At 41.4% G+C, this 19,624-nt stretch overlaps 1 long non-coding RNA gene across 1 annotated transcript; it reads right to left on the reverse strand.

The window, feature by feature from the left end:
* Positions 1-107: 107 nt before the first annotated feature.
* On the reverse strand, positions 108-13,705 carry LOC142360867 (uncharacterized). Its single transcript, XR_012763472.1, has 2 exons — positions 13,655-13,705; positions 108-855 (listed from the first exon to the last, which is right to left on the reverse strand). It is a non-coding gene; the product is annotated as an uncharacterized LOC142360867 (long non-coding RNA).
* Between the last annotated feature and the right edge of the window lie 5,919 nt (positions 13,706-19,624).

Raw genomic sequence — 19,624 nt, forward strand, 5'->3', positions numbered from 1 at the left:
CTGGAATGGGGGGACACAGCGCTAAAGGAAATCGCTTTTCCTGCTTTATGAAAAAGCTGACAATATACTTGGTAAAATGAAGGCAAAATTAAAAGTAGCAGAAGAAATCCACCTTTACCTGGGCTTTAGATTTATTAGTGTTCTTAATTTGGACAAATGAGAAATACACTGCTCAAATGCTTTCAAATAGTGGAGGAAAGCTTTTGGAGATCCTTTTTGTAGTAAAATCTCTTCAGCAAAGAAAAAAAAAGGAGCTTCAAAGCTTGATTTATTATTCTCCTCCCAGCTAGATACCTATCAGCAGTGAGATTATTTCAGGTCCATGAGATTTCAAGGGTATTAAAGTTTGGTGTGTATGTAGTTTGGCTGCAGAAAAATAAATCAGGCTCTTGCTAACATAGAAGTCTTGAGGGAACTAGTTACTTGTTTCCATATTCCTTGTGAGGCTGAAGTTCTCTCAGTCCCTATGGACTAAGCTGGGATCCGTGTTTGAAAAATTATCTTCTCAAGTCCTGTTTAAAGCAAGGAAGTATATGGGAACAGCTTCTTCAAAGTTACATGACATGGATTAGTCCAGCAAGACCTGCGGTTTAGAAACATTGATCTCTTCTGCAACACCGCTTGACCTGGCAATAATTTTGCCCTGGAGGAGAACAACTGTGTTCACCGAGTTTAAACATAATGATTGAACATAATGTTTTAGAACATGTAATTTTGAAGACTGTTAGCGTGGATTGTTCCTGAAAAAGTTGTCCCTGGTTCACTGGATCGTTGTGCTACCAGCAATCCGTGCAGCGCTCCATCTGCATGGCAAGCAGCTTCGAGTGCTCCGTCCTCTCACTGCATGGTGCTTACCTGGGGAGAAAGCAAAGTGACTGCAAGGTTCAGCTTCACTTTTTGGTAAATACAAGCAATAAACTTTTCAGTGTTTCCTTTTTAAAGCTCTTTCCTCTTTTTCTCTGGGAAAGCATGAAATTGCAGCATATGCCAGTTACTTTCTGATGTAAAACTGTCATGTTATTTTACTAAAGCTGTGCAAGAAAATAACTGCCAAGAAGTCAGAGCCAAAACAATGACATTTTCATGGAAATGAAACACATTTTCTGGAGTTAAGTTTTGATTGTTGCAGAATTAATAAAAATATATATGCTCAAAACCCCCTTCTCCTTTAGGGAAAGAAAATATGTCACTCACCAGTGAAGTGCTGTTTTTCCAGAAACATTGTGTGGCAGACTACTGAAAATATATTTGAGGTAGGCGTGCAATTTGGTCTTAACCCTCCCGTCTCTGCCTTCATTTTTGTGGATACCAAACCTTGTGTAGATAGCATAGGCAGCCAACATCCTTCGGGCCAGTTTGTGGGAATAATAATGTTACTCTTTCATCTACGTGACCTCTGTTTGAGTCTAGGCCCTGTGTATACTTGCTGCATCGTGACAAAAGGAAATATACCTTCAGGAAATTAGTTTTGTGAAAACTTCAAAATAACAAAAAATGCCTACTCTTTTACTCAGCTTCAGCAAACAGAAGTTCTTGCAAAGAAAATGAAATTTCACACTGGGAAGGAAAAATGTTGTTGTGCATGACTGATTGAGTTTAAAAATGACCTTAATACATAAGTAATTCCAGCATGGTAATGAAGTTTCAACAACTGATTCAGGCAATGGAGTCATGATCTTGGGAAAGGTTGCAAATGAATGCATGTCTGATACAAGAAACTTCCACAAACTCACTTCACAAGCAGAGAAGACAGGAATGCAAATAAGACAACTATTGTATCACATGCCAGCTGCAGAAATAAAAAGACAAAGAAGATGTGCTGGGGGTTTTCACGGTTCATTTCAATTCACTTTGTTCTCAGCCTCATCTCACTATCACAAGGGATGCCATACAGCCTAATACTCACGGGATTAGTCCAATGTCTAAATTATCAGCAACCTAACCTGTTGAAGATTAGGTCCAAAAAACATTGGGGGCACATTTTTAGGTCAAAGCCCGCTTTTAGGATTCATTGCAGCCTGTGAGCTGATGGAAATACGTACGAAAAGCACGAAGATATAAAAAAAAAAAAAAAGATTAAAGGATAAAGAGTTTCAGGGAACAAGCTTAAAGATGACAGTAAGGTCTCCTAACGGGGGCTGTGAAGTCTGCTTGAAGATTTAGAATACAGTTGGCACTGGAAAAACAGATAAATTTGAAAGCAAAAATATCTCCCCCCTTCTTTTCTGGGGGGACAAAATAAAAAGGCCTTGTCCCTAGAGAGATGTTCACTTGCTCAAAATAGAGAATAATAGAACTCCTCTTCTCTTTAGGCATATATATCATTACAATTAAATAAATTATGAATTTATGGTATAATATACCAAGAATTGTGAAACAATGATTCCAGACTGTACTACAAATAATTGAACAGCAGAAGTATTTGATAGTTTTCCTTAGTAAATTCTCGGGTGTTTTTTATTCTGTGTGTTTTATGTAAAATAATCTATAGAAATTATAGAAGAATGGGAAATAATAACCCCTTGTATTAAAATGCAGTATATGAGATACAGTTAAAAGTTGAAAATGTAGAATAAGTATTTTGCAAGTAAAAGGGAAGAAAAGGAAAAAAATATAAGAAAGCTTATTTGGAAGTTCTGTGGTTGTCCTACGAGCAATACATTTGACTCCCTTCATCTCACATAGGTCATCAAGGAACATTTGTAGCTCGACAAATAAAAGAAATAAAGACAAGTACCCATTTCAGTAAAGCAGTTCGGTTTGGAAAGTTTCTGTTTTCCTCTCAGTGTTCAGTATCAAGCTACTGCATTTCATTTTAAATATCCACATGAAAAATAATACCAGTTATGGAAAAAATGTAGTAAGTAGTAAGTAAGCTTATAATTATCTACATAAAGGAGATGACACAGTAGACCTAAAAAAAGTATCAGGGATTTTAAACTAACAGAAAATGTCAGTTTTAGTTGCCATATATGGCAAGTACAAATAGTTACCTGTCTATGGAAGAGTTTGTTGCATATACTTTGGTGCAGGCTTTTGGCTGAGGCAGCGGCATGGGGGAAGCAGGGAGATCCCTGTCCCCAGGGCTGAGGGTGGGATGCCCTCCCCTCCACTGGCCCAGAGCCTGGCAGTGGCAGCTCAGCCTGGGCCAGCCAGCTGCGGGATCTGGGTGGGAATGGGAAACGGCGGGACGCAGAAGGCTTGGAGTTTGGGGTGGAGACAGGGAGATCACTCGCCAGGTACAGCCACAGGCAAAACAGACTTCAAAATGAACTGGATTTATTGCCTGTAGTTGCTGGCGTTGCCGGCATTGCGGCGTGGGGCAGCAGCGTGGGCAACGCGCAGCAGCAGTGGAGCACCCAGGGGGGCTGGCGGCGATGGCATCTCTGCTCTCAGGTCACGTATCGCGTCTGCCTCCACATCTTGAAACCACCCAGTACTGCGCTGGGAAACCTTTCCGGGATAATCGTGTTTACCCAACCTCCATTTAATTATGATTCCCCTTTATCTGAATCACGATTATGTTCTCTAGCATGAGTCCCCACAATTAATTTTATTAACCTTCATTTACCCAAGTGTGTTTTCACTTTTTATAGGAATGGGGTTGTTTTGTAATTTCAATCCTAATTCTTTTTTGTCCACTAAAAACATAACCATTTCAGCCCTAACAATGTCTTATTACAGCTATTTTGTACACATGCTAAATACGTGGCTATATTCCCTGAGATCTGATTTGCTTCATTAGCGCTATACAGCATCCATAGAGGAGCTGGAAGTGAATTCCTACTTTGTCTGCTGTCTGGGACCACGCGTTACCCTGTGTTTAATAACACAAAACCAAATCCCAATGGCAGAGCATGGATTTGCAAAATCGCATCAATTGCTTTTTGGCGTGATACTTGGCGAGGTCCAGGCGCCCTCTCATCCTCTGTGTGGCTGCAAAGCCACCATATTCAGGCGTGTGACACTGGTAAGCATAAAAGTGGTGGAGAAAAATAGCAGAGACATGTCGAGATTCAAAACAGAAAGCAGACTTCTATCAACTGTCTTGAGCCTAAAAGCCTCATAATAAGCCACAACTATTTTTCCCTGAAAACATCCATGAAAGATGTCCTACTTCACTAATTATTTGTATTCTTCCCACTTCTTTCCCATGAATTTCTCTTTTAACACTTCTTTTGGGAGTCCTGCCAGCCTCTACATATACTTGTCTTTTCCTTCAAAATATTATGCCTAACTTCCATGTCTGCATTTCTCTTCTTTACCTATATTTAATTTAGCAGAATGAAACCTGAGGAAGAAATATTACACCTCCAGTTTCCAAGGTTTCTAGATCTGGCGACTTTTCTCCTGTGGCTTTCTCCAACTTCTCCATCATGCTGACTGACTTAAAAGGTAGTATGAAGTCCATGTCTACAGCTATAATTCAGCATCATCTGGATGATAAGTAATCTTATAGCTACCAAATATTCTACTATACATTAAGGTAAATAAGTGAAATTATTTCAGGGAAATCATTTTAATTTTACTGAGTGTCTGATTTCTGCATGAAGCATCGGCAGTATAACATTCATTGTATTGCCTATGAAAATCTGGAGCTAAGATTATATCAAGGTACCATAGGATACACAATGGTTTATATCCAAAATAAAAGTCAAAGAATTCATCCCCACCCCATCAAAACCCAGACAATTAATCCCAAAGAACAAGGTAATCAAAACCAGCCTTCTGCCACATTCTGCAACTATTTGCATTTTCATGTGGCATATGTCTCTACATAAATACATATATATGCATATACATATAAACATATACTACATAAATATGTATATATGCATACACATATAAACATATACTACATAAATAAATATATATGCATATACATATAAACATATATAAATATATAGTGTAGAGCATATATGTTATATAATGTATATTATGTATACATAATGGAAATACCTACCTACATGTATATATATGGATATATGTTCTTGACCTCGCCTTGGTAAGCTTTTCATGTAACATCAAAGTAAAACAGCTTCTGAGGCCATTCAGAAATGGACACCCACCATTACTGACCGAGTCATGTCAGAGAGCAGGTCTCCAGTGATGTTGCTGAGATCACTGTGATCCACGTAAGCCACATGGAACTCACAAGTGGTGAATTCTGGATGGTGGGTCAGATCGACCCCTTCATTTTTTAACTGATGTCCAGCACCCCATCCAAACCTTCAGTGACTGACATCTACAAAAGCTCCAGACATCTCTCAGTGGCAAATACTTCAAGGGGAATTAAAAAGAAGAAATCAGATAACGACAAGGATGTGACTTGAACTAAGATTAGAGCCAGTCATCTCTAACCTTCTCTCCCGCATGGAGTGAATCATGGTGGCAGTTTCTTCTTGATAATCCCTCACTCCATCCCATGTTGTTATGGTAAAGACCAGAAAAATAGTGCTGCATTTGCTGGTGGTTGTCAGGCTTTGAACAGAATACCAAAATGAAAGTATATGGATTTGTTTGTTGTGGTTTTGTAAAAGAGTGCGTTTTTCATGTTGAAAGTATTAATTCTAAACCAGCTGCGGATGTCACAGTCATCCCCATTTCCCCACTGGCTGGCCATCGTGCCGTGCCACCCACGTGAGGAATGTGACAGAGAGACTTCCTTTTCATGGAGGACTGGCCCCGCGCTTCCTGAGCAAAGCGTTCCTACGTGACGTCTCCAAAATAATTATCCACCACAGCACAGATACCAACACATACACGCACATGATCAAAGAAAAACTAGTACTCTAAGAAATGAAACCGTCATAATGTCAAGAAAATGCGTATGTATTCCATGGAGCGAAGTCTATGTTTTTAGATTTAACACACTTCTGTGAACATTGTCAGGCAACACTATAATTAGTGAGAAAACATGCCGTGAGAGAGCGTTAAATACTTTTGCTGTATGCCCAGGCTGCTGTGGTTACCGTGCTGAACCTTGCAATCGAGTTCAGGAGCAACCAGCACATGCATGTCCATGTAGAGGTCATTGTGATGACTTACAAAGGCTTTGGCCGCTGTGCCTGCTGGTGTCATGCTCACGAGAATCTCCACCTTTCAAATGACAGACACCTGATGGCTTTCGAAGAACTATATTCTGCTCAGTCTCAGAGCCCCAGGGAAGGTTCCTGTCTCTAATTACAGGGTCAGTCATCTCTTCCCTGGGAATAAGAGGTGGTCTGCTGGGGGCCAACTCCAGGCCGGTCTTTCAGACCTGTGCATACCACACAAGTTCCTCAGGCCATGTTTTCTGCATTGGATCTCACCAGGATTTTAAAGACTCACTTTTAAGCTCAGATTAAAAAGCAGAGTAAACCAAAGAGTTTTATGCATAACAATGAAACCTGTCCTTCGAGGACAGTATGAGCTTGTTTATGCATATAAGGAATAAAATAAATTTCTCTGAGCTGGATGCAGCTTTCTTCTGATGCGAACAGGAGCCACAGCACAGCGTGCTGTGAGTGGGAGCACACACGTCGATCCACGATACAATGGGCTGCATGACTAACAGCAATTAAAAGTCATTTAAGTGCCACCTACTGTAAATGACAATGCTGTAATTTACAAAATGTAATCTGGAAGATCACGTTAAGCTTAAGCATTGCATGGTACTGCAGGGTTTTCTTTTCACCTCTTCATAGCTTAAACCCTCAGCAAGGCTCCTTTCACTAACCCGGTGGGTCTGGCTGGGGAGGAGCAGGCGAGGCTGGAGCCCAGCTCCTCACCTCTGGGCGCAGGGACAGGGTGCAGGGCCGGGAGCAGGAGTCCCTTAGGAGCACAACTGCACCAGGGAGAGGGATAGGGAGAGGGGGGGAGGGAGGAAAAGCAGATCTGGAAACAAGATCCAGCTGGACACGGGTATTTTATCTTACACTGCAAGTGGTCTAACAGGTGGACGCTCGAGATTTTGCTCTCTCAGCTGACTTCTAGTGCATATCATGAAACACATGCAAAGAGAAATTTGCAGATTTTTGTCTCAGAGGTGCATCTCATGGAGCTTGATCTACAGCTGCTTCGGCCCCAGAAGGATTACACAGATGATCCCTGTGGAGCAGCTGCAGTCTGTGCACCCGAACTAAGCAGCACATCGCAGCAAACGACCAGGGAACAATCCACAAACTCAAGCCTGTTGGCAATGAGCAAATTATTTGTAAGAGTGGACAAATATATGGGAACAATAAAGCAATAATCCGCCCATCTGTAGTTTGCAAGCAAAAAGGACAGCAATAATTGATGAATATCTCTTCCCTGTAAATAGCAGGTCCAGCCGCATCGTACCTGAGTCTCGCTGAACGTTTGCTTAAAAGTTGGTGGAAGTAAGTGTGAACACTTACAACTTCAAATATCTTTTTAGTCCACACTTGAAAGCTTTACATTATTTCATGTCAATGCACATTAATTGAGCTATTGAGACATTTTCATATTAAATTCTCACTGATCATGGTGTAACCAGAGGGATGAAATCTGTTAACCATAAACATAAACCATGCTGCTAGTTATGTCCTAGCCCCTGCCCATCTGGACGTTAGGTCCAGGAACAGAGAGTTTGGTCTCTAGGTAATTATCAATGTTAAACAATAAAGGTAACAGGGGATTTTTAATAGAAATAGCATTACTATGTTTGCAGGTGTGTTTGTGGTTTTCATCTATTGTCTAAATTGACTGAAACAAAAAGTCCCATGTTTCCCACCTGGAATGTTAGTGGTCGCCTAGAGCCAGTCAAGGTGATCTAGCTACGGGACAAGAGCCAGAAGAGGACTGCGCATGTGCAGAAGCTGGGGTCAACCAGCAGACACTGTGATGAAGAGGATGAGCCTTCATCTTGGGACGCCCGATGACCACCACTAGGAGGCACTGCACAAGCGCGGGTGGGAGGAGTGTATGAAAATGAACTAATTTTACTATGAAAGGGATAAGTTATGTAACCTAATTTTGATCTATATAAACTATACGGAAAAGGTATGGGGTATGCACGTTCGGTGGAATTATCCCCCGTGCATCCAGCGCTGCAATAAAGAATGCCTGCCTTTTAACACTACATTGGTGTTACGAGGTTTTATTCCCGGATTTTCGGTGACAATGGAAAAAAATCACAAAGCTGAGAGCAGATCTTGATTCTTCTCACACAACAGAAGTAACAGATGCTGCAGAAAGAATTGAGCTTTCCTAACACTGAACTAGGAACTTTATTACAAGATGATAAATAATATTACCCTAAGATCATTCACCTTTCTTTTCAACTCCCTACATACAATCTTTCTGGATTTCAAGAAGCAGTAACTACCATCAGTAAGACTTTCTTTGTCTGCAAACAATGCGCTCTCCCTCGGCTTTTGCCATAATTTGTAGTTTAGCACCACCTTCCTAGACACCAAAGAACGACAGCTTTGCTCTGCCAGAACTTTTGCCTTGAAGCCTTCATACAAAAGCAAAGAAAAAGCAAAGTACAAAGAAGGGTGGTTATTTCCCGATCTGTTTTAACTAACTGACATTTTTAGTAATGAGATGGAGTTCTCCATCCACAGTAATTTTTAGACCTCAGCAGTTTTTAGAAACTGTCCCTGAGAATACTGCTCCCTGTAGCACTTCAGTTATAGCAGCTCTGTCGATAAGCTGTGACTCTGTGCCATCATGGTTTCAGGGCCCATGGGTTACAGTTCCAAGTAATGAAAACTGCAGTTTCTATGCAAACTGTAGTTTATGCGTGTTTTTGTGTTGAAAAGGAGATTGTGAGTGCTTGATCTGAACACAATACAGTTGCCCAGCATTCTAAGCAATAAGCTTCAACCTATTTTCTACACTTCATCATAAACAACTTTTAAGGAAAGGGTTTCAATGATTGCTTGAAAAACTAACAGAATTGACAAATGTGTTTCATTGGCAGCCTCGTGGTCCACGGTATAGATATGTTCTTCCGTAATACAAGATGACAAGAAAAACAGTAAAGATGACAGGCTTAAGGGTAACTGATCTGCATTAGCATCAAAGATAAGCCCATACCTCAAAGAAAATTCAAGTCAAACATCTAGATTTTTTTTTTACGCATTCTTCAGTTTTCTCCTTCTGCAAGTTACCCAGCGTGCCCTCACTTGCATGGGGCATGTCCAGGATCAGCTAACCAAGAATAAGCTTAATCACAAAATTACCTTACAGTCACCTTCTGCAAAACCTTCTTCTAGGCTGAGCTCCTTATCTTGTGACCCAGAAGCTGCACACACCACCCATGACATGACCTGTTTTACAAAACTCTCACATGTTGATACTTCATAAAACCAAGAAGTCTGTGTACTTTCACTTGGATTGGTGCTTCACTTCAGCAATCTATCAGAGGCTCACAGGAGGTGCTCCCCAAGATGTGGTCACAATATTCTGGGTGACACGTTGTGGCAGTCCTGCCTGTGTTTCTCGGGACAGCCTGGTGTCTAAGCCGCTCACTGCCATGCTGGATACTGAAGCTGCATCTCCTCTTAAGGCTTTGCTTCCCTCCCTGGTTGTTCTTTTGCACCTAGAAAACCCTTTTAATATGGGGGAAATCTCTTTGGCATTTTGTGTCTTTGTTTCTTTGCCTATGAAATTACTCTAGCGTAACCTGACTGAGAATATAAAGCAGTCCCTGATTTTCATCTCTTTCGAGGAAGAAGAAAAATAGTGATATTGCATATTAAGCAACAATTGCACTTTCCCTGCTAGGTCTCCACCCTTCTATCACATACTTAGTTTTCCCAAATCAGAACGCTAGTTGTAACTGACAGTGGTTTTAGTTATAGCAGTGAGCTAAGGTAATGACACACATTGTCATCTCATGAGTCTGGTCGACAACACAGAGAGAAGATGATAAAAGAGAAGAGAGGAGCTGTAGCGGTCAGCCTTTAAAATCTTCCCCAGACACCACATGTGAATCAAGTATGGTTTCTGCAGACAGTCTCAAGAAAATGCATGTGACTGAGTCTTTTAAGGTGATTTAGTTCAATTTCTTTACACTTTAGTGTGGATATTCTCATTCAGAATCAAAAAACCTAAAGTAGCCTTAATTTGATTTGCTTAGTTTCCAAGGAGAAGTAAAGCAGATCAAATTAAGGACACTGTAATTCTGGCTAACAGTGTCCACATAATACTGTGTAATGTAGTTTAATTATTGCCTTTTCAATTCGAATATTTAGTTTGTCTGGACTGCATTTGCAGCGTGGCCCTGAGAAGCCAAACACCTGTTTGAAGAATAATAGTCATAGTAGTGTGCAAGGGTAAGCAGACATGTATTATTTTCTTGTCCCTATTAATGGAGCCTATAAATATTTCCATAGACATCGCTACTCAATAGAGGTAACTGCATAAACAGATATGCATGCTCACGTGGCACATATTTTTGATGCTTCTGTTAAAATTTTAATTTTACTTTAATTGTACCTGGAGTTTGCATAGCAAATGTATTCTATCAGAGAGTTCTTTCAACTGTGTATGATATTTACACTTGCAGAAATTGCTATTTTTGATACAGACACACCAAGCGTAAACAGATTAACTCCTACTTAGCACAAAAACTATTTTTAGATGTCTGTACTTCCCTTGGCTCTCCAGACCTTCTCAGACACCAATCGTTACCTCTAAAACCCCTCTCAGATTCCTCAGTATCAGATCTAGACCAGCCACAGTGTGGGACAGGTAGCTCTGTCGGGAAAGCCGTGGGGAGGACTCAAGCGTCGTGGCATTTTCCAGTCATAATGTTTATATCACTGGTTCATTAGGTTAGTTTTGGCAGACTCTGACTTCTCTTTGTAAAACATTAGCACTGTAGATGAGCCAGCAGGTATCTCAGAGGTGTTAACACTGGATAGCAAGCCTGGTCCATCAAAAGCCATGGTCCTGGAAAGCGCAGTCCACAGAGCAGGTGGCTGCCCAGGACTGGCAGTAATTCTCCATCTTCCTCTCCATCACCCTCGGCATTGCTGGCAGTGGCAGAGGCCATGGCCTAGCTGTCCACACAAAGGGGAAAGCAGCACCTGGAGACTTTTGGGTCCTGTGAAAAAGTGGCCTGGAGAAGGGGCTGGGGGCTGCCTGTGAGAAATCAAGTCCAGGTTGAAACGGAAAAGCAATAGATTGGGAGCTATGGGCTCAGTCACTTCGCTTCAATGCTTTTCTTCCATGTAATCCATCTTCCCTCAGGAGTGACTGGTAAGTCAGTCAAATATTGTGGGCAGTAAGAGATTTCTACCTTGAATGTACCGGCCTGGTGAAGACATTTGTTTGCCAAGTGGTGTTCTGTCTTTCAGGTAAGTGAACTTTGCAATTAGCTCCCCCAGCATGGTACTTGCATGAGAATTGTGCCATTAAGGATGCTGTCTTTGTCTCCAGCTGCTGCACTTCAAATCTGATGGCCTAGCTGCGGTGTTAGAAATTTGAACAGAATGAAGGGCATACAGAGAGAACAGAAGGCACACAGTATTAGCAATTATTGTTTGATGAACACAAAGTGATAGCGCCAACTAAAAGCTAGAAAAGTCCTGCTTATAGTCGTTTAACAACTTGGAATTAAATTTTACACAACGAGCATCTGTTATCAGCCGATTTCCCCCCACACTCCTTCACCAAAAGCTTCACCCAAGATAATTTACCCATTTTTGGGGCCAAGGCTGAACAAAAAAATGTGTCTCTCTTTCTCCTGCCTGATGTAAAATACTAAGACCCTGTTCTGGCAACTCCAGAAAATCTGAAGCAGTGATTCTGGATTTACCTGGGGACAGTTCCTGCAGCAGAAATGTGGCTTTTTATTTCAACAAAAATCGCGACAAAGTTTGCTTATACACAAAAAAGTGATAATTACCCTTGTCTGCTTCCCACAGACCAATGCCAAAGCCCTCTGCCTGAGGTTATCCCCCAGTAACCAGGACGGGACAACCCTTCTTGGGTCATAGCACCATCAAATGCCCTGGGGTGCCCGAGCCAGGGTGACTATACCCCTCTCTGCCCTGGCCACGGGGTCGTACCCATGCGGACATCCCACTGGGACAGTGGGAAATCCCCCAGTGCCTCACAAACAGCCTTTCTCCTGGCATCTCCCTTTCCCCTGGGATTTATGGCAAGCAGCAGGGAATAGCTTTCCTGGAAAACTTTTTCATCGTAATATTAAAAGGTAACGTCTTATTCTTGACTGAAACTTTTCTGTGAGCTGACAGATCCTTGCATCCTTCAAGCTCAGGAGAGTGAAGCCAGCTGAGCAGCTCACCACTGAATCAGAGCTGTGCGGCTGCAAAACCATCCGGCAGACCCAAGACGGTGGCTGCAGAGAGCCCCGAACTCTACCTGGGCACCAAAGAGATGACTTCTGATTAAAGCTGAGCTGGGAGATTCTGCTACAGAGAAGAACATCGATAACTAAAAAAAAAAAATATTATTTAGAAATTTATTCTGACATGGATTTGTTCTTTTTTATCCTCTTCTATGTTGAGAGCACAGGCCGCTTATCCCCAGTAATTGCAGCAGTCCCAGCAGATGTCCCTGGCAGGGGCAGGGACTGGCAAATCTGGTTTAATTAGCACATCCCATCTTACCCTGGAGATGGGTGGCTCTTTCAGCCACCATGTCTCAGTTACACTCAGTCCTGTCCTTAAGTCCTTAGGTTTTTCCTGTCACCATAGAAAAGGCGAGAAGCAGAGGCTGAGGCAGAGGTCTATAGCAATGGAGAGGGATGTTTTTCCCAAGGAGTTTGGTAAACTGCCATGCACTGCTAGGAATTGAAAGATCTGATAAAATGACCGAATTGTCTTAGATCACGTGTATGAACAGTTTAACTCATACGCTGCAGGTATGCTGGGGAGGAGGCTGCCAGCAGACAGCAGTGAGGACCCACTGGGATCCATCATCTCTTCCCTTGACACACTTGGGTCAGGAGAGGATATATTTCCATGGTCTAATGACTGAAACTCCTTAGTTTTAAGCCCAGCTCAGACTCATTAAATCCCCTCTGATGCCTTTAACAACTCTCTTTTTCCACTTCAGAGTTCCCAATGTGGTAACTGGATTAATCGGTGTTTACACAGAGCTTTGTGATGGAAAGTCTTGGTAAAATGTGTTCTGTAGATTTAGCACTGCTCAGACTACAGATTCAAAAAATTGCAATACAAAGTTATTTAAGGGTCCTCATTCAGCAAAATACTTAGGAGCATGTTTAAAGCTGAGGATTTGGGTTAAGAACTCCACTGATTTCAAGCCTAACTTTATTAATTTCTTACACAAGATTAGCAGTTTTCCATGCTGGCATATATGCCAGATTTCAACAATGTTTTATTTAAAGGTGTAAGCAAATTACATTTTTGTCAGACAAATCCAGCTGAAAATGTGTCATCTGAGTTATTTTGCATAAAAAATTTGAAAATGTGTATTGGGAGATTTTAAATGTTTGGAGACAGATGCCTTTGCTACATCCCTGAAGAAAAATTGAGAATAGAAGTGTCTTTAACTGTTTAGAACAGATGGTAGAGCAATAAAAGTGTTGAACAGCTACAAAGCAAGCACCAGAAAATTACATCTATCAGAAAGGAGCCAGCAGCAGCGAGATGCACAAATACAGATATTAGAGAGAAGTTACTTAAGAGTAAAGAATGAGACTTTTTACCCCACATATCGTATTCTGTCAGGCTTTATGTCTTTTTGGTCCTGCTGATGCCAGTCTGCAATTGAACAATGAACAAAAAGTACAGTTAATTTCTTTATTGGGAACAGATCCATCCATATTCAGCATTTATCCCTCATGAGCAGCAGTGATTGTATGCTGTGTGTGTTACTGATTGCTTCACCCACTAATGCTGAAAGCAGTGAATGTTTTTCACTGTAAATTCAAAATATCCTACCACGCACCCTGAGAAACTGGTTTTCCTGCTCTTCTCCATCTTCTGCTCTGACTTGCCCTGTTTCCACTTCCATGCAGAGTGGGAAGGAGCCAGGTTTCCCTGCCAGGTTAGTCAATAACAATATTCAGCACCTGATGTACTCACATGTGTGTTCACTAATGACTTCAGAGATAAAGATGTCTGTCTCTCTGCTACTACCTGAACTTCTGTGGCCTATGACAACTTATTTTCAGACTTCTGTAAATATGTTCTTAATAGTTATTAAAATTACTGATCATTACATGATTATTTTTACAGTTATTATCTCTAGCATTCTAGAGCTTAGTGAAGAGCTGTGAAACATAACACTTCTAAACTTTTCTATTACCTATCTACTCTGGAAGACCAGTAATTAAGTAGCCTATTTGAAAAAGTAAATTGTTTCAGGATCTCTCATTATCTGCTATCCTCAGACTTTGAAAGCGTCAGTAGAATTCTTAGGTCCAGCCTCATCTATTCTAAAAATCCATGTGTCTCTGTAGGTCTTTCTGTCTTATTTGGGGCCTTGATGTCTCTTCGAGTTCCTTGTGATCCACATAAGAATTCTTCTTGCCTTCAGTTGTTTCACCGAAATTTCTGAAAAAGAAGGTTCTCCATAAGGAATAAATGTTATGTTTCAAAGGACATTTCTAGATTTTGCAGGCCCGGAATTTAAGACTTTGAAAAAATATTACCCTCTTAAGAAGTTTTACCGACCGTAGCATTTATGAAGTAATTGTTTTGATTTGTCACAACTAAACTGTGATGCTAACATCGCCTATTCACAAACTGTGAATCAAGCCTCTTGAAAAATGTTTCTTATCCTTTTATTTTCCTTATTATCTCCTTAGGCTTTGAATTAAATTTTAATATGCTCTGATTGTGATCACAGTCACGGAGCCTACAAACCTGTAAACTCAGAATCTTGGATAAATCACTTGACTCCAGAAACACAAGATTTATGCACATCTCTTCAAAAAAAGAGTAGCACTGCAAGTCGAGTAGCATTGCAAGTAAAAGTTTGTAGAAAAAATGAAACAAAATTTCATTTTTATTATTCAACTTTAAGCAAATTCAAGGAGCAGACAAGAAAATAAAGTAGAAAAAGTAGATTAGATACTTCAAGTCTTTATTTTTTGTATAAGAACTCTTGGTAAACAAGATGAGGATTATTTATATCTGAAAATATAATTCAGTTGTTTAATCTTCATTGTATGGTGCGACTCAGAGTCCTTAATCACATGTGTTGGCCATGGAATGGCTGTCTTTGAGGCTGAACAGAGCAATTAAAATCATATGGCAACTCCTAAAGCTAAGCTGCTTCTTTTTTACAGAAGTACAGAAAATTTCGAAGTTCCTTTCTTCCCTAGAAATGGAAAATTCTCTTTTCTTTGGTGCTTTCTTTAGAATTTATGACATGCAGAAAGTGGCTTGAAGTTTATTGACAGTAGGAGGGTTCACATCAACTAACTCTACACAGTGGTGCCTGCTGCCTCAGATCTGCTGATGCTTCATTTTCTTTGGGATTCATCACCACGTAAAAATCAGACGTGTGAATTATGTCTTTGAAACTGTTTTGTGGTTGTCTAATGCTTCACACTACATCACCGTGTTGCAATGACAGGCATTTTATCCTGAATGAAAAATAGATGAAAGGTAGCTGGAAATGCATTTTCTCTGTTGGTTTTTTTTTTTCTGAACGGGACCAATATTTTTTCTCTATTACAACCTAACTTGTTTAACTGATCTTTACAAAAAGCAAGTATAGGATTTCATAGTGCTTGTGTCTACATCATGCATCGCTTTTTACAAAGCTACAGTTACATACTATAAAATGGGAAAACAGCTCCCAAACAAGGCTGACAAGTTTACAAACTTTTCCTGATGACCAGCAGACTTGGCTAGACCTTTGGTATTTTTCTTTCCATGCTGTATGTCAACAAGCTAAGACTCACATAGCCCCTAAGAGGATAATATTAATGCTGGTTAAAGCCAAATAACTCAAAATTTTTGTGTGTGAACAGGATAGCGATTCAGTACACACCTTCCGTTACAACTGAGATTAACATAGCGACGAAGGGGCCGTAGCAGGCAAAGGAGTCATCATCACTCACAGAAACTGTGCTCAACAGCTCTCCTCCAGCTTTGCCCAAAAGCCCGTGCAGACCCCGTGTGGGCTCCACCACTTCTGCGTGGGGCAGGAGGACACCTGGTGATGTTTTCTGCATCCACAGGCGACGCGACCTGAACACCCAAATGCGAACCCCCCCATGGCTACAACCTGTCTCTGTTTCATTGAAGACTTTTTCTGGACTCTGCTGTTCACACTGCCTTTGACCTTCATGCTTGGACCCCAGTTTGCTAAGCTCATCGTTACAAGCAAAGTAGTCGTAGGCCACTGGAAACTCGGTGCAGCCAAACTGCGTGAGAACAAAGTATGCAAAACCGCCTAACACATCTTCTCACTCGCCAGGCTGTGTTGCCTCACAACATCTGGAGGCACACGGGTCCTCCCCCTGCCCTCCCCCTGCTCGGCGCCCCGGGGAAGGCAACAGCGATGACCGTGGCCCTGCTTTCCCTCTGCTTTGCAGGCACCGGCCACCGCTCCCCTCCTGGTTCAGGCAGTTGCTCAGTCTCCTCCGAGCGGCTGGTCTCAGCGTGTGTTTAGCTTCACAGGTTGCCAAGAATTGCAGACCCACAGACCTCTCGCCGTGCTTGCACGGCGGGGTGTTTGTTGCAGAGAGCCAGCACGCGTGCACATTGCAAGCTGCAGGTTTGGACCTGAGAAGTCACGGAGGAGATGGGCTGCTCTGAGGAGAGGAACCTGAAGCTAACACCTCCCACGCCCACAGCCAGCACTGCCAATATCCAGACAAATGGTAAATGGAAATAAATGAAGGAGAAACTAAGTTGAAAACATGTTGTAACTAAAATGGCTGCAGCATGTTTATCAGCAACAGCTAGGGACTTTCCAGAAATGTAAAACGGGATCATCTTTTCCCTGAAGAAACTAATAAACAAGGGCAGGTACGGGCTAGGGGATCCTTATGCCAAAGATATAGTAGAAGGTCACCAGGAGTTATTTAATTAGAATTTAAAGAAAAATTAATTTTCATAAGCAGTGGGAAAGTTTTTAAACAACTGCTGAATATAGGTGAATTATCTTTCACCCAAAGTTACCGTTACAAAATTCACATACCATAACTTTGAATAAATGGCTGAACAGTACTTTCACATGAAAAAAACAATGCCATTTGGTATCACAGCAGAATTCCAGCTGGATGGGAGCTTGGGGCACCTCAGTCAAGCCTCCTGCTCACAGCGGGGCCAGCGATTTCATATTGTGGAGGAGCTACAACTCCAGAATTTCCTCGTTTCCTTTCCTGGATTATTCCATTCCTTCTTTTGTTTAATTAAAAAGTGTACAGTAGTGAGTGTATAGACCAATGGTACTCAGTGTCTAGGCTTTTAGATTTCAAATATGACAGAAAGGGCATATTTAAACATGAACAGATTAAGAGGAGCCAAATCATCGCCTAACAGAAAATAGCACAGGTCTAGCAAAATACAAGTTCTTGTGTGATCTTCTGGGAGAGAAGTTTGCATGAAAGGAACACATCAAATGATCACATTTTTTTCCCAAAAGATAAAATTCTAGGAATGAATAAATATTCATACTACAGAAATTTTAGATGATGTTAGACTAAATTCAATCCTCCAGAAAAATATTAACTTCCATGTTGAACAGGAAAAGGGGAACTTACAGAATCATAGAATCATAGAATGGCAAGGGTTGGAAGGGACCTTAAAGATCATCCAGTTCCAATGCCCCTGCCACGAGCAGGGACATCTTCAACTAGACCAGGCTGCTCACAGCTCCATCCAACCTGGCCTTGAACACTGCCAGGGAGGGGGCAGACACAGCTTCTCTGGGAAACCTGTGCCAGTGTTTCACCACCCTCATGGGGAATAATTTCTTCCTAATATCTCATCTAAATCTTCCCTCTTTTAGTTCACAGCCGTTCCCCCTTGTCCTGTCGCTTATGAAAAGCCCCTCTCCATCCTTCCTGTAGGCCCCCTTCAGGTACTGGAAGGCTGCTATAAGGTCACCCCAGAGCTTTCTCTTCTCCAGGCTGAACAGCCCCAGCTCTCTTAGCCTGTCCTCATAGGAGAGGTGCTCCAGCCCTCTGATCATCTTCGTGGCCCTCTGGACCCGCTCCAACACATCCAGGTCCTTCTGTAACGTCTAGCTTAAAAAATGCTACTAATCTAAAATTAATCAGTAGATCATCAACTGCTATAGCAAGGGCCTCTGGCAATGCTGGAAAAGAAGTACTTTCAAAGGCCGCAAGAAAGATTTTCCCCAGAAACCTGAAGGAACTCTGCAACAACTGTGCTGTTCTGTACCATCTCTAGGACATGCAGGGTCTGGAACAGACATCTCAGAACCCATCTTGTGTAAGTGTCAGCAAGCTCACTCTGCTTGCCTTGTTTTCACGGAGATTATCGACTTCTGATGTGGTAAAAATGTTTACAAAAAATGCTTTTTATTTATGAAAATTAAGTCCCAGTATTTATTTATCTGGCTGCAAAATCCATTTATTTGTATTCCTGTTACCTTAAATATTTTTCAGCTTCAGGTACAGACTTTTTTCCCCCTGGATTTGAGAGAAAACGCTCTCTCAAAATCGCCATTTGTTCTTATTGATCCACAGCTTATAGGTGGGCCACTTGTGAGCCTGAACTGCTGCCATATCTATTGCCATATCATAAAGAAAGTCTGACAGCATTTTTCTCAGCCGTGTCCCTTGGAAGGGCTGGGTTGCTCCACTTCACTCCTAGCTCCCACCAAGGCCCGGGATGGCAGTCTGCTACCTGCAAATAACGGAAGAGAATAAATCCCAAATAAAAAGAATAGCTGGCCTGTTTTTATATGTGAATGGTTTGATAGTTCGTGGCATAGAAACATATTATTCCTTTGTATGTTGCTAGCAGAAAATTAATAGCCTCTTTCTTTTGCCACAAGGGCAACAGTGATAGCTGCTTGCCTAGTGGAGTCTGTCCCGTTTCTCAGCTCATTTATCAGGAATGAGTTTAGATGAGGAGCATTTTGGATCCTATACTTTAGTTGAAAAAATCATGATTAATTGGTTTGGGACATTGCAGCCTGGTTGCGTCTTACACCCTTCTCCAAAACATACGCAGTAACACGCCACACATCTCTGGGAGGTGCTTATTTTTGCATTTCTGTATGCCTTGCCGTATAGTACTCTCCCACAGGTAAATATTCACTGAAATGCATTTAACAGCTTTCCTCTCCTTGTATTTATCTAAAGCTTCTGTGATCTGTTCTTCTTCTTGTTCGCTGACACAGGAGTTACAGACACACCAAGCGAAACTGCTTTGGCACCTTGCTGCTAAAACGTAAAGCTGTAAAGCACTTAGCAGGTGGTCTGACTTTCCTGATTTAAGGAATGCTACTGTGTTCCTGAAGTCAAAGTGGTTATAAGAGAACAATTCTGGCCTTAAAGAAACTGAAATCATACAGCATTGCATAGACTTACTTAAAGTAAGAAAGGTACTGCCACAAAATAGGTATTTTGGATACAATTCAGCAAAAAAATGTCAAAATCTACTCAAGTAAAACCCCTAATGTGTGTTTTTAATGAAGGCTTGCGTATACCTGAAGAAGTAAGTTTGTTTTGAACAGCCAGGTT

This window comes from Opisthocomus hoazin, chromosome 3 (genome assembly GCF_030867145.1).
Source record: "Opisthocomus hoazin isolate bOpiHoa1 chromosome 3, bOpiHoa1.hap1, whole genome shotgun sequence".
NCBI lineage: Eukaryota > Metazoa > Chordata > Aves > Opisthocomiformes > Opisthocomidae > Opisthocomus > Opisthocomus hoazin.